This window comes from Denticeps clupeoides, unplaced genomic scaffold (assembly GCF_900700375.1).
Source record: "Denticeps clupeoides unplaced genomic scaffold, fDenClu1.1, whole genome shotgun sequence".
NCBI lineage: Eukaryota > Metazoa > Chordata > Actinopteri > Clupeiformes > Denticipitidae > Denticeps > Denticeps clupeoides.
The window spans coordinates 232,765-247,189 of record NW_021629815.1 but is presented as its reverse complement, the minus strand read 5'-3'; the positions used below and the strand labels follow the sequence as shown (position 1 = coordinate 247,189).

The 14,425-nt window shown below is 42.1% G+C and overlaps 13 non-coding genes across 13 annotated transcripts; all 13 read left to right on the top strand.

Moving 5' to 3' along the window:
• The first annotated feature begins 498 nt into the window (after nt 1-498).
• trnas-cga (transfer RNA serine (anticodon CGA)) lies at nt 499-580 on the top strand. Its single transcript has one exon. It is a non-coding gene; the product is annotated as a tRNA-Ser (tRNA).
• Nucleotides 581-1,300: 720 nt separating this feature from the next.
• On the top strand, nt 1,301-1,372 carry trnaq-uug (transfer RNA glutamine (anticodon UUG)). The gene has a single exon. It is a non-coding gene; the product is annotated as a tRNA-Gln (tRNA).
• A 717-nt stretch (nt 1,373-2,089) lies between these two features.
• On the top strand, nt 2,090-2,171 carry trnas-aga (transfer RNA serine (anticodon AGA)). The gene has a single exon. It is a non-coding gene; the product is annotated as a tRNA-Ser (tRNA).
• A 704-nt stretch (nt 2,172-2,875) lies between these two features.
• On the top strand, nt 2,876-2,947 carry trnaq-uug (transfer RNA glutamine (anticodon UUG)). Its single transcript has one exon. It is a non-coding gene; the product is annotated as a tRNA-Gln (tRNA).
• Nucleotides 2,948-3,832: 885 nt separating this feature from the next.
• Nucleotides 3,833-3,914, top strand: trnas-cga (transfer RNA serine (anticodon CGA)). The gene has a single exon. It is a non-coding gene; the product is annotated as a tRNA-Ser (tRNA).
• Nucleotides 3,915-4,634: 720 nt separating this feature from the next.
• On the top strand, nt 4,635-4,706 carry trnaq-uug (transfer RNA glutamine (anticodon UUG)). Its single transcript has one exon. It is a non-coding gene; the product is annotated as a tRNA-Gln (tRNA).
• Nucleotides 4,707-5,423: 717 nt separating this feature from the next.
• Nucleotides 5,424-5,505, top strand: trnas-cga (transfer RNA serine (anticodon CGA)). Its single transcript has one exon. It is a non-coding gene; the product is annotated as a tRNA-Ser (tRNA).
• Nucleotides 5,506-6,424: 919 nt separating this feature from the next.
• Nucleotides 6,425-6,496, top strand: trnaq-uug (transfer RNA glutamine (anticodon UUG)). Its single transcript has one exon. It is a non-coding gene; the product is annotated as a tRNA-Gln (tRNA).
• Nucleotides 6,497-7,212: 716 nt separating this feature from the next.
• trnas-cga (transfer RNA serine (anticodon CGA)) lies at nt 7,213-7,294 on the top strand. Its single transcript has one exon. It is a non-coding gene; the product is annotated as a tRNA-Ser (tRNA).
• A 709-nt stretch (nt 7,295-8,003) lies between these two features.
• On the top strand, nt 8,004-8,075 carry trnaq-uug (transfer RNA glutamine (anticodon UUG)). The gene has a single exon. It is a non-coding gene; the product is annotated as a tRNA-Gln (tRNA).
• A 716-nt stretch (nt 8,076-8,791) lies between these two features.
• trnas-cga (transfer RNA serine (anticodon CGA)) lies at nt 8,792-8,873 on the top strand. The gene has a single exon. It is a non-coding gene; the product is annotated as a tRNA-Ser (tRNA).
• A 3,772-nt stretch (nt 8,874-12,645) lies between these two features.
• trnaq-uug (transfer RNA glutamine (anticodon UUG)) lies at nt 12,646-12,717 on the top strand. Its single transcript has one exon. It is a non-coding gene; the product is annotated as a tRNA-Gln (tRNA).
• Nucleotides 12,718-13,434: 717 nt separating this feature from the next.
• On the top strand, nt 13,435-13,516 carry trnas-cga (transfer RNA serine (anticodon CGA)). Its single transcript has one exon. It is a non-coding gene; the product is annotated as a tRNA-Ser (tRNA).
• The last annotated feature ends 909 nt before the right edge of the window (nt 13,517-14,425 follow it).

The following is a 14,425-nucleotide window of genomic DNA, read 5'->3' as shown; positions in this document are numbered from 1 at the left end:
ATGTTGCCATTACTTCAAGATCAAATCTCAGGTGATCTGAAAAATTAATTCCAATGATGTTCTCACTTATACATTTTTAATCCTACCATATAGTTTGAAACTGATTGAGAAAAAAACAAGTTTCTGGTTTTAACAATGCTCATAATATTTGTCTAAGCATTTTACTCTTCTATAGTGAGATTGTATGGAATTCAAAGTTCACATTCAGGATGTCCAGTTCACTAATATGAAAGCTATTCTCTTTTTTAAACAATCACGAGCACTATTTAGTTGCAATGGCAGAGTGGTTAAGGTGTTGGATTTGATTATCAATGGTCTCTTCTTGCACATGCTTGATCACTGCTTGCAGTGTTTGTAGGAACTGCCCTCTTCACCAATTGAATGGCAGTCATTAAAATGCCAAGAAATGTCTCAATCAGATGATTGACTTCAAGAGGGTCTCCTGATGCAAATTCAAGCCCCTTCTCACAGAGTTGCTTTTTTTTTCTTTATTTAAAAGCTGCGATGGCCGAGTGGTTAAGGCGTTGGACTCGAAATCCAATGGGGTCTCCCTGCGCAGGTTCAAACCCTGCTCGCAGCGGAAAAGGGAACTACTTTTTCATTAACTAAAAATGAGCCACTGATGCCTCTTGGAATCATTCACTTATGTTGTTTCACTAACTTTGCATGTATCAGCCACTAATATGTTTAAATGAACGCCTTTCTAAAAGAATTAATAGCTTAACAGTTGCACTTTTGTCTCGTCTTTGTTTTTGACGTCTACGTGCTTAGGGAGTCTGCCCTTTAAGCCAATGGGATCTCCTTGTTCCGGTTCAAAGCCCGTTCACATACTTGTTCTTCTTGAATTCATGGAAAAAGCCTGGCTGTGGTTTGGATTTTCTTACTGAGCTGGTCTTCTTGTTGGTGAAATAGTAAGTCACCTCATTAAGTAAAAACGTCATGGGGTTCCATGCTGCGATGGTTAGCACTCTGAATCTAATGACCTGAGTTCAAAACTCAGTGTGGCCTTACCCTGAAGTTTGTTGTTGGACGCTTAAGCAAGAAATGTATGCTAGACATGCTTGTGTTCCCAGCATGTTCAGCAGCCATTTGATGCAATTCACAGCTGTAAGAAGACATTCAGTCTAGGTTCACCACCAATGTGCAACTTCAAGGTACCGTCTGCTCACCGGAAGCCTTTCATGGCTGCCCAACACTCACTAAGGGTGATGGGTTAAACCCAGAGGACTCATTTCATTGTGTGCTCCAGGTTTTTTCTGCAGTTTATCACAATGACAATCACTTGCCTGCTTAAGTGGTAGGTTCCATGGTGTAATGGTTAGCACGCTGGACTTTGAATCCAGCGATCCGAGTTCAAATCTCGGTGGGATCTTAACTTAATGTCAAAAAGCAGTTTATTTAAATGCATGTGTTTTGCAATTCAAAGCTGTAAGAAGATGTTTATTGTGGGCTCCATGGTTTAACGTTTAACAATCAGCACTCTAAATCCATTGATCACAGTTCAAGCCTCAGTGAGAACTTGTGTTCATGCTTATTGTTTCAAGCTTAAGCAAAATATGTAATCCACTCATTCATATGTGGCTTGAATGTTATGTTGCCATTAATTCAAGATCAAATCTCAGGTGATCTGAAAAATGAATTCCAATGATGTTCTCACTTATACATTTTTAATCCTACCATATAGTTTGAAACTGATTGAGAAAAAAACAAGTTTCTGGTTTTAACAATGCTCATAATATTTGTCTAAGCATTTTACTCTTCTATAGTGAGATTGTATGGAATTCAAAGTTCACATTCAGGATGTCCAGTTCACTAATATGAAAGCTATTCTCTTTTTTAAACAATCACGAGCACTATTTAGTTGCAATGGCAGAGTGGTTAAGGTGTTGGATTTGATAATCAATGGTCTCTTCTTGCACATGCTTGATCACTGCTTGCAGTGTGTGTAGGAACTGCCCTCTTCACCAATTGAATGGCAGTCATTAAAATGCCAAGAAATGTCTCAATCAGATGATTGACTTCAAGACGGTCTCCTGATGCAAATTCAAGCCCCTTCTCACAGAGTTGCTTTTTTTTTCTTTATTTAAAAGCTGCGATGGCCGAGTGGTTAAGGCGTTGGACTAGAAATCCAATGGGGTCTCCCTGCGCAGGTTCAAACCCTGCTCGCAGCGGAAAAGGGAACTACTTTTTCATTAACTAAAAATGAGCCACTGATGCCTCTTGGAATCATTCACTTATGCTGTTTCACTAACTTTGCATCTATCAGCAACTAATATGTTTAAATGAACGCCTTTCTAAAAGAATTAATAGCTTAACAGTTGCACTTTTGTCTCGTCTTTGTTTTTGACGTCTACGTGCTTAGGGATTCTGCCCTTTAAGCCAATGGGATCTCCTTGTTCCGGTTCAAAGCCTGTTCACATACTTGTGAACGGGCCTGGCTGTGGTTTGGATTTTCTTACTGAGCTGGTCTTCTTGTTGGTGAAATGGTAAGTCACCTCATTAAGTAAAAACGTCATGGGGTTCCATGATGCGATGGTTAGCACTCTGAATCTAATGACCTGAGTTCAAAACTCAGTGTGGCCTTACCCTGAAGTTTGTTGTTGGACGCTTAAGCAAGAAATGTATGCTAGACATGCTTGTGTTCCCAGCATGTTCAGCAGCCATTTGATGCAATTCACAGCTGTAAGAAGACATTCAGTCTAGGTTCACCACCAATGTGCAACTTCAAGGTACCGTCTGCTCACCGGAAGCCTTTCATGGCTGCCCAACACTCACTAAGGGTGATGGGTTAAACCCAGAGAACTCATTTCATTGTGTGCTCCAGGTTTTTTCTGCAGTTTATCACAATGACAATCACTTGCCTGTTTAAGGGTTAGGTTCCATGGTGTAATGGTTAGCACGCTGGACTTTGAATCCAGCGATCCGAGTTCAAATCTCGGTGGGACCTTAACTTAATGTCAAAAAGCAGTTTATTTAAATGCATGTGTTTTGCAATTCAAAGCTGTAAGAAGTTGTTTATTGTGGGCTCCATGGTTTAACGTTTAACAATCAGCACTCTAAATCCATTGATCACAGTTCAAGCCTCAGTGAGAACTTGTGTTCATGCTTATTGTTTCAAGCTTAAGCAAAATATGTAATCCACTCATTCATATGTGGCTTGAATGTTATGTTGCCATTAATTCAAGATCAAATCTCAGGTGATCTGAAAAATGAATTCCAATGATGTTCTCACTTATACATTTTTAATCCTACCATATAGTTTGAAACTGATTGAGAAAAAAACAAGTTTCTGGTTTTAACAATGCTCATAATATTTGTCTAAGCATTTTACTCTTCTATAGTGAGATTGTATGGAATTCAAAGTTCACATTCAGGATGTCCAGTTCACTAATATGAAAGCTAAGGCTGGTAGTAGCCTAGTGGGTAACACACTCGCCTATGAACCAGAAGACCCAGGTTCAAATCCCACTTACTACCATTGTGTCCCTGAGCAAGACACTTAACCCTAAGTTGCTCCAGGGAGACTGTCCCTGTAACTACTGATTGTAAGTCGCTCTGGATAAGGGCGTCTGATAAATGCTGTAAATGTAAATGTAAAATTCTCTTTTTTAAACAATCACGAGCACTATTTAGTTACAATGGCAGAGTGGTTAAGGTGTTGGATTTGATTATCACTGCTTGCAGTGTTTGTAGGAACTGCCCTCTTCACCAATTGAATGGCAGTCATTAAAATGCCAAGAAATGTCTCAATCAGATGATTGACTTCAAGACGGTCTCCTGATGCAAATTCAAGCCCCTTCTCACAGAGTTGCTTTTTTTTCTTTATTTAAAAGCTGCGATGGCCGAGTGGTTAAGGCGTTGGACTCGAAATCCAATGGGGTCTCCCTGCGCAGGTTCAAACCCTGCTCGCAGCGGAAAAGGGAGCTACTTTTTCATTAACTAAAAATGAGCCACTGATGCCTCTTGGAATCATTCACTTATGCTGTTTCACTAACTTTGCATCTATCAGCCACTAATATGTTTAAATGAACGCCTTTCTAAAAGAATTAATAGCTTAACAGTTGCACTTTTGTCTCGTCTTTGTTTTTGACGTCTACGTGCTTAGGGATTCTGCCCTTTAAGCCAATGGGATCTCCTTGTTCCGGTTCAAAGCCCGTTCACATACTTGTTCTTCTTGAATTCATGGAAAAAGCCTGGCTGTGGTTTGGATTTTCTTACTGAGCTGGTCTTCTTGTTGGTGAAATAGTAAGTCACCTCATTAAGTAAAAACGTCATGGGGTTCCATGCTGCGATGGTTAGCACTCTGAATCTAATGACCTGAGTTCAAAACTCAGTGTGGCCTTACCCTGAAGTTTGTTGTTGGACGCTTAAGCAAGAAATGTATGCTAGACATGCTTGTGTTCCCAGCATGTTCAGCAGCCATTTGATGCAATTCACAGCTGTAAGAAGACATTCAGTCTAGGTTCACCACCAATGTGCAACTTCAAGGTACCGTCTGCTCACCGGAAGCCTTTCATGGCTGCCCAACACTCACTAAGGGTGATGGGTTAAACCCAGAGGACTCATTTCATTGTGTGCTCCAGGTTTTTTCTGCAGTTTATCACAATGACAATCACTTGCCTTCTTAAGTGGTAGGTTCCATGGTGTAATGGTTAGCACGCTGGACTTTGAATCCAGCGATCCGAGTTCAAATCTCGGTGAGACCTTAACTTAATGTCAAAAAGCAGTTTATTTAAATGCATGTGTTTTGCAATTCAAAGCTGTAAGAAGATGTTTATTGTGGGCTCCATGGTTTAACGTTTAACAATCAGCACTCTAAATCCATTGATCACAGTTCAAGCCTCAGTGAGAACTTGTGTTCATGCTTATTGTTTCAAGCTTAAGCAAAATATGTATTCCACTCATTCATATGTGGCTTGAATGTTATGTTGCCATTACTTCAAGATCAAATCTCAGGTGATCTGAAAAATGAATTCCAATGATGTTCTCACTTATACATTTTTAATCCTACCATATAGTTTGAAACTGATTGAGAAAAAAACAAGTTTCTGGTTTTAACAATGCTCATAATATTTGTCTAAGCATTTTACTCTTCTATAGTGAGATTGTATGGAATTCAAAGTTCACATTCAGGATGTCCAGTTCACTAATATGAAAGCTATTCTCTTTTTTAAACAATCACGAGCACTATTTAGTTGCAATGGCAGAGTGGTTAAGGTGTTGGATTTGATTATCAACGGTCTCTTCTTGCACATGCTTGATCACTGCTTGCAGTGTTTGTAGGAACTGCCCACTTCACCAATTGAATGGCAGTCATTAAAATGCCAAGAAATGTCTCAATCAGATGATTGACTTCAAGACGGTCTCCTGATGCAAATTCAAGCCCCTTCTCACAGAGTTGCTTTTTTTTTCTTTATTTAAAAGCTGCGATGGCCGAGTGGTTAAGGCGTTGGACTCGAAATCCAATGGGGTCTCTCTGCGCAGGTTCAAACCCTGCTAGCAGCGGAAAAGGGAACTACTTTTTCATTAACTAAAAATGAGCCACTGATGCCTCTTGGAATCATTCACTTATGTTGTTTCACTAACTTACATTTACATTTACATTTACAGCATTTATCAGACGCCCTTATCCAGAGCGACTTACAATCAGTATTACAGGGACAGTCTCCCTGGGCAATTTAGGGTTAAGTGTCTTGCTCAGGGACACAATGGTAGTAAGTGGGATTCGAACCCGGGTCTTCTGGTTCATAGGCGAGTGTGTTACCCACTAGGCTACTACCACAACTTTGCATGTATCAGCCACTAATATGTTTAAATGAACGCCTTTCTAAAAGAATTAATAGCTTAACAGTTGCACTTTTGTCTCGTCTTTGTTTTTGACGTCTACGTGCTTAGGGAGTCTGCCCTTTAAGCCAATGGGATCTCCTTGTTCCGGTTCAAAGCCCGTTCACATACTTGTTCTTCTTGAATTCATGGAAAAAGCCTGGCTGTGGTTTGGATTTTCTTACTGAGCTGGTCTTCTTGTTGGTGAAATAGTAAGTCACCTCATTAAGTAAAAACGTCATGGGGTTCCATGCTGCGATGGTTAGCACTCTGAATCTAATGACCTGAGTTTAAAACTCAGTGTGGCCTTACCCTGAAGTTTGTTGTTGGACGCTTAAGCAAGAAATGTATGCTAGACATGCTTGTGTTCCCAGCATGTTCAGCAGCCATTTGATGCAATTCACAGCTGTAAGAAGACATTCAGTCTAGGTTCACCACCAATGTGCAACTTCAAGGTACTGTCTGCTCACCGGAAGCCTTTCATGGCTGCCCAACACTCACTAAGGGTGATGGGTTAAACCCAGAGGACTCATTTCATTGTGTGCTCCAGGTTTTTTCTGCAGTTTATCACAATGACAATCACTTGCCTTCTTAAGTGGTAGGTTCCATGGTGTAATGGTTAGCACGCTGGACTTTGAATCCAGCGATCTGAGTTCAAATCTCGGTGGGACCTTAACTTAATGTCAAAAAGCAGTTTATTTAAATGCATGTGTTTTGCAATTCAAAGCTGTAAGAAGATGTTTATTGTGGGCTCCATGGTTTAACGTTTAACAATCAGCACTCTAAATCCATTGATCACAGTTCAAGCCTCAGTGAGAACTTGTGTTCATGCTTATTGTTTCAAGCTTAAGCAAAATATGTAATCCACTTATTCATATGTGGCTTGAATGTTATGTTGCCATTAATTCAAGATCAAATCTCAGGTGATCTGAAAAATGAATTCCAATGATGTTCTCACTTATACATTTTTAATCCTACCATATAGTTTGAAACTGATTGAGAAAAAAACAAGTTTCTGGTTTTAACAATGCTCATAATATTTGTCTAAGCATTTTACTCTTCTATAGTGAGATTGTATGGAATTCAAAGTTCACATTCAGGATGTCCAGTTCACTAATATGAAAGCTATTCTCTTTTTTAAACAATCACGAGCACTATTTAGTTGCAATGGCAGAATGGTTAAGGTGTTGGATTTGATTATCAATGGTCTCTTCTTGCACATGCTTGATCACTGCTTGCAGTGTTTGTAGGAACTGCCCTCTTCACCAATTGAATGGCAGTCATTAAAATGCCAAGAAATGTCTCAATCAGATGATTGACTTCAAGACGGTCTCCTGATGCAAATTTAAGCCCCTTCTCACAGAGCTGCTTTTTTTTCTTTATTTAAAAGCTGCGATGGCCGAGTGGTTAAGGCGTTGGACTCGAAATCCAATGGGGTCTCCCTGCGCAGGTTCAAACCCTGCTCGCAGCGGAAAAGGGAACTACTTTTTCATTAACTAAAAATGAGCCACTGATGCCTCTTGGAATCATTCACTTATGTTGTTTCACTAACTTTGCATGTATCAGCCACTAATATCTTTAAATGAACGCCTTTCTAAAAGAATTAATAGCTTAACAGTTGCACTTTTGTCTCGTCTTTGTTTTTGACGTCTACGTCTGCCCTTTAAGCCAATGGGATCTCCTTGTTCCGGTTCAAAGCCCGTTCACATACTTGTTCTTCTTGAATTCATGGAAAAAGCCTGGCTGTGGTTTGGATTTTCTTACTGAGCTGGTCTTCTTGTTGGTGAAATAGTAAGTCACCTCATTAAGTAAAAACGTCATGGGGTTCCATGCTGCGATGGTTAGCACTCTGAATCTAATGACCTGAGTTCAAAACTCAGTGTGGCCTTACCCTGAAGTTTGTTGTTGGACGCTTAAGCAAGAAATGTATGCTAGACATGCTTGTGTTCCCAGCATGTTCAGCAGCCATTTGATGCAATTCACAGCTGTAAGAAGACATTCAGTCTAGGTTCACCACCAATGTGCAACTTCAAGGTACCGTCTGCTCACCGGAAGCCTTTCATGGCTGCCCAACACTCACTAAGGGTGATGGGTTAAACCCAGAGGACTCATTTCATTGTGTGCTCCAGGTTTTTTCTGCAGTTTATCACAATGACAATCACTTGCCTGCTTAAGTGGTAGGTTCCATGGTGTAATGGTTAGCACGCTGGACTTTGAATCCAGCGATCCGAGTTCAAATCTCGGTGGGACCTTAACTTAATGTCAAAAAGCAGTTTATTTAAATGCATGTGTTTTGCAATTCAAAGCTGTAAGAAGATGTTTATTGTGGGCTCCATGGTTTAAAGTTTAACAATCAGCACTCTAAATCCATTGATCACAGTTCAAGCCTCAGTGAGAACTTGTGTTCATGCTTATTGTTTCAAGCTTAAGCAAAATATGTAATCCACTCATTCATATGTGGCTTGAATGTTATGTTGCCATTACTTCAAGATCAAATCTCAGGTGATCTGAAAAATGAATTCCAATGATGTTCTCACTTATACATTTTTAATCCTACCATATAGTTTGAAACTGATTGAGAAAAAAACAAGTTTCTGGTTTTAACAATGCTCATAATATTTGTCTAAGCATTTTACTCTTCTATAGTGAGATTGTATGGAATTCAAAGTTCACATTCAGGATGTCCAGTTCACTAATATGAAAGCTATTCTCTTTTTTAAACAATCACGAGCACTATTTAGTTGCAATGGCAGAGTGGTTAAGGTGTTGGATTTGATTATCAATGGTCTCTTCTTGCACATGCTTGATCACTGCTTGCAGTGTTTGTAGGAACTGCCCTCTTCACCAATTGAATGGCAGTCATTAAAATGCCAAGAAATGTCTCAATCAGATGATTGACTTCAAGACGGTCTCCTGATGCAAATTCAAGCCCCTTCTCACAGAGCTGCTTTTTTTTCTTTATTTAAAAGCTGCGATGGCCGAGTGGTTAAGGCGTTGGACTCGAAATCCAATGGGGTCTCCCTGCGCAGGTTCAAACCCTGCTCGCAGCGGAAAAGGGAACTACTTTTTCATTAACTAAAAATGAGCCACTGATTAGATTAGATTAGATTAGATTCAACTTTATTGTCATTACACATGTACAAGTACAGGGCAACGAAATGTAGTTTAGGTCTAACCAGAAGTGCAATAAGCAGCAAGTGCAGGATACAGTTCAAATAAGTTAAGTTATATATATATATACATAAAGTGATATGTGCTATACATAAGGTGATATGTGCAGTACAAAGTGATATGTGCAGTACAAAGTGATATGTGCAGTGCAGTGATTATCAAGAGTGAATGGGGGGGGCAGAGGAGTTCAGCAAGGAAACAGCTCTGGGAAAAAAGCTGTTCCTAAGTCTGCTGGTTCTTGTCCGTGGTAGCCTGAACCGTCTGCCTGAAGGCAGGAGAGAGAACAGTTCGTGGGCCGGGTGTGAGGAGTCCTTAAGAATACTGTGAGCTCGACGCAGACAGTGCTTCCTCTGGATTTCCTCAATGGATGGAAGTGGAGTCCCTGTGATGCGCTGGGCAGTTTTCACCACCCGCTGCATCGCCTTACGCTCAGCAACAGTGCAGCTTCCATACCACACTGTGAGACAGCTGGTAAGGATGCTCTCTATTGTAGAGCGGTAAAAGTTCAACAGGATGGTAGTGGGTAGCTGGTTCTTTTTTAATGTTCTCAAGAAGAAGAGGCGCTGGTGAGCCTTCTTGACCAGGCTGGAGGTGTTAATGCTCCAGGACAGGTCCTCTGAGATGTGGGTCCCCAGGAACTTGAAGGATGTAACAGGCTGCACAGTCATCCCATTGATGTGGATGGGATCATGCGAGCCTCTTCTCTCCCTCCTGAAGTCCACAATGAGCTCCTTGGTCTTGGTGGTGTTTAAAAGAAGGTTATTTTCTGTGCACCAAGTGGCCAGATGCTGGACCTCCTCCCTGTAGGCAGTCTCATCGTTGTTGTCGATGAGACCTATCACCGTGGTGTCATCTGCAAACTTAATAACGGAGTTTGATCCATACATAGGTCGGCAGTCATGGGTGAAGAGGGAGTAGAGGAAGGGGCTCAGCACACAGCCCTGTGGTACACCAGTGTTGAGCGTGACAGTAGTGGAGCGGATGTGGCCTGACCTTACATGCTGTGGTCTGCTGGTCAGAAAGTCCATAATCCAGTTGCAAAGTGAGGTGTTGATGTCCAGGGCTCTAAGTTTAGAGATTAGCTTAGAGGGGATGACAGTGTTAAATGCTGAGCTGAAATCAACAAACAGCATCCGTGCATATGTGTTTTGCTTGTCCAGGTGTGTGAGTACAGAGTGCAGCGCTATGGAGACTGCATCCTCTGTGCTCCTATTGCTACGGTACGCAAACTGGTGTGGGTCTAGAGTTGGTGGGAGGAAGTCCCTCAGATGTGCCAGGACTAACCGCTCGAAGCACTTCATGATTATGGGTGTGAGTGCTACAGGGCGGTAGTCATTCAGGCATGTTGGACTAGAATGTTTCGGCACTGGTACAATGGAGGTGGATTTGAGGCATGTTGGAACAGCTGCTTGGGCGAGAGACATGTTAAAAATGTCCGTGAATACGCCAGCGAGCTGCTCTGCACATGCTCTAAGTACGCGCCCCGGGATGCCGTCTGGTCCAGCAGCCCTGCGCGCGTTTATCCGACTCAGTGCAGTGCAAACATCTGAGGAGGTGAGTATGATGGGCGAGTGGTCGGTAGATGAGGGGATCTTGACAGCAGGTTGCTTGTTGTCTCTTTCAAAGCGAGCATAAAAGTCGTTGAGCTCATTCAGAAAGAGGACATCTGTGGTTGTGGGGGCTGAGTTGCTGGGTTTATAGTCTGTAATGGCCTGAATGCCCTGCCACAAGCGTCGAGGATCAGCATTGGAGAAGTATTCCTCTAGCTTTAGTTTGTAGCAGTGCTTGGCCTTTTTTATGCCCCTCTTCAGGTTCGCCCTGGAAATGCCGTAGGCCTGTGCATCACCCGATCTGAAGGCATTGTTGCGTGCCTTCAGCAGGAGACGCACCTCCTTGTTCATCCAAGGCTTCTGATTAGGGTATGTGGTGATCTGTTTCTGAGTAGTAACCGTGTCTATGGTGGTGTTAATGTAGTTCAGAACAGAGGAGGTGTAGATGTCGATGTCCGTGTGAGAGCCACAGGTGGCCTGTGAAGCAAACATACTCCAGTCTGTGTGTTGGAACCTGTCCTGGAGTGTGATGTCAGCCCCCGCTGGCCACACTTTGATGGTCCTCACTGATGGCTTCACACGGTTGATGAGGGGGGAGTACTTGGGGGTGAGAAACAAAGAAAGGTGATCTGATTGTCCGAAGTGGGGGAGGGGGGTCACAGCATAGGCTTCAGCCATGTTTGTATAAACTTGATCCAGAGTTTTGTTTCCTCTGGTGTGACAGAGAATGTTTTTATGAAATTTAGGAAATACCGTCTTCAAATTGGAATGATTAAAATCGCCCGCCACAATGTATGCAGCCTCTGGGTGATCAGTCTGTTGTTTACTGATGGCCGCATGAAGTTCGTTCATAGCAAGCTTGGCATCAGCATCAGGAGGAATGTAAGTGGCAGTTATAATGGTGGATGTGAACTCCCGCGGCAGATAGAACGGTCTGCACTTAACCATGAGAAACTCTAGGTTAGCTGAGCAGTGTCTCCCAATGATAGTAGAGTTCGTGCACCAGGCTTTGTTAACATAGATGCACAATCCCCCACCTCTGGTCTTACCGGAGTCATCCGCCGTTCTGTCTGCCCGGAGAATGTGGTGCTCAGCTAGAGCAATAGCATTGTCCGGTATTCCATTGTTTAGCCATGTTTCAGTGAAAATCATGACATTGCAGTTCCAGAGTTTCTTGCTGTGGTTGATTCGGAGTCGAATCTCATCCATTTTGTTCACCAGTGACCGTACATTGGCGAGAAGAATGCTGGGCAAAGAGAGCCGGTGTGGTGTTAGCTTTAGCTTAGCTCTTAGCCCTCCGCGCTTCCCCCGCCTTTGTTTACGGTCTCGACGGCGTCTTCGAGCACTTCCGCCCGGTCGGGTAGGGTGCGCCGCCTCGGGTGTTCTGCCGATCTCAGGGATGAGTTCAAGATTGCTGATAAAACTGTTAAAATTACGCCTCTTGGAATCATTCACTTATGTTGTTTCACTAACTTTGCATGTATCAGCCACTAATATCTTTAAATGAACGCCTTTCTAAAAGAATTAATAGCTTAACAGTTGCACTTTTGTCTCGTCTTTGTTTTTGACGTCTACGTCTGCCCTTTAAGCCAATGGGATCTCCTTGTTCCGGTTCAAAGCCCGTTCACATACTTGTTCTTCTTGAATTCATGGAAAAAGCCTGGCTGTGGTTTGGATTTTCTTACTGAGCTGGTCTTCTTGTTGGTGAAATAGTAAGTCACCTCATTAAGTAAAAACGTCATGGGGTTCCATGCTGCGATGGTTAGCACTCTGAATCTAATGACCTGAGTTCAAAACTCAGTGTGGCCTTACCCTGAAGTTTGTTGTTGGACGCTTAAGCAAGAAATGTATGCTAGACATGCTTGTGTTCCCAGCATGTTCAGCAGCCATTTGATGCAATTCACAGCTGTAAGAAGACATTCAGTCTAGGTTCACCACCAATGTGCAACTTCAAGGTACCGTCTGCTCACCGGAAGCCTTTCATGGCTGCCCAACACTCACTAAGGGTGATGGGTTAAACCCAGAGGACTCATTTCATTGTGTGCTCCAGGTTTTTTCTGCAGTTTATCACAATGACAATCACTTGCCTTCTTAAGTGGTAGGTTCCATGGTGTAATGGTTAGCACGCTGGACTTTGAATCCAGCGATCCGAGTTCAAATCTCGGTGAGACCTTAACTTAATGTCAAAAAGCAGTTTATTTAAATGCATGTGTTTTGCAATTCAAAGCTGTAAGAAGATGTTTATTGTGGGCTCCATGGTTTAACGTTTAACAATCAGCACTCTAAATCCATTGATCACAGTTCAAGCCTCAGTGAGAACTTGTGTTCATGCTTATTGTTTCAAGCTTAAGCAAAATATGTATTCCACTCATTCATATGTGGCTTGAATGTTATGTTGCCATTACTTCAAGATCAAATCTCAGGTGATCTGAAAAATGAATTCCAATGATGTTCTCACTTATACATTTTTAATCCTACCATATAGTTTGAAACTGATTGAGAAAAAAACAAGTTTCTGGTTTTAACAATGCTCATAATATTTGTCTAAGCATTTTACTCTTCTATAGTGAGATTGTATGGAATTCAAAGTTCACATTCAGGATGTCCAGTTCACTAATATGAAAGCTATTCTCTTTTTTAAACAATCACGAGCACTATTTAGTTGCAATGGCAGAGTGGTTAAGGTGTTGGATTTGATTATCAACGGTCTCTTCTTGCACATGCTTGATCACTGCTTGCAGTGTTTGTAGGAACTGCCCACTTCACCAATTGAATGGCAGTCATTAAAATGCCAAGAAATGTCTCAATCAGATGATTGACTTCAAGACGGTCTCCTGATGCAAATTCAAGCCCCTTCTCACAGAGTTGCTTTTTTTTTCTTTATTTAAAAGCTGCGATGGCCGAGTGGTTAAGGCGTTGGACTCGAAATCCAATGGGGTCTCTCTGCGCAGGTTCAAACCCTGCTAGCAGCGGAAAAGGGAACTACTTTTTCATTAACTAAAAATGAGCCACTGATGCCTCTTGGAATCATTCACTTATGTTGTTTCACTAACTTACATTTACATTTACATTTACAGCATTTATCAGACGCCCTTATCCAGAGCGACTTACAATCAGTATTACAGGGACAGTCTCCCTGGGCAATTTAGGGTTAAGTGTCTTGCTCAGGGACACAATGGTAGTAAGTGGGATTCGAACCCGGGTCTTCTGGTTCATAGGCGAGTGTGTTACCCACTAGGCTACTACCACAACTTTGCATGTATCAGCCACTAATATGTTTAAATGAACGCCTTTCTAAAAGAATTAATAGCTTAACAGTTGCACTTTTGTCTCGTCTTTGTTTTTGACGTCTACGTGCTTAGGGAGTCTGCCCTTTAAGCCAATGGGATCTCCTTGTTCCGGTTCAAAGCCCGTTCACATACTTGTTCTTCTTGAATTCATGGAAAAAGCCTGGCTGTGGTTTGGATTTTCTTACTGAGCTGGTCTTCTTGTTGGTGAAATAGTAAGTCACCTCATTAAGTAAAAACGTCATGGGGTTCCATGCTGCGATGGTTAGCACTCTGAATCTAATGACCTGAGTTCAAAACTCAGTGTGGCCTTACCCTGAAGTTTGTTGTTGGACGCTTAAGCAAGAAATGTATGCTAGACATGCTTGTGTTCCCAGCATGTTCAGCAGCCATTTGATGCAATTCACAGCTGTAAGAAGACATTCAGTCTAGGTTCACCACCAATGTGCAACTTCAAGGTACCGTCTGCTCACCGGAAGCCTTTCATGGCTGCCCAACACTCACTAAGGGTGATGGGTTAAACCCAGAGAACTCATTTCATTGTGTGCTCCAGGTTTTTTCTGCAGTTTATCACAATGACAATCACTTGCCTGT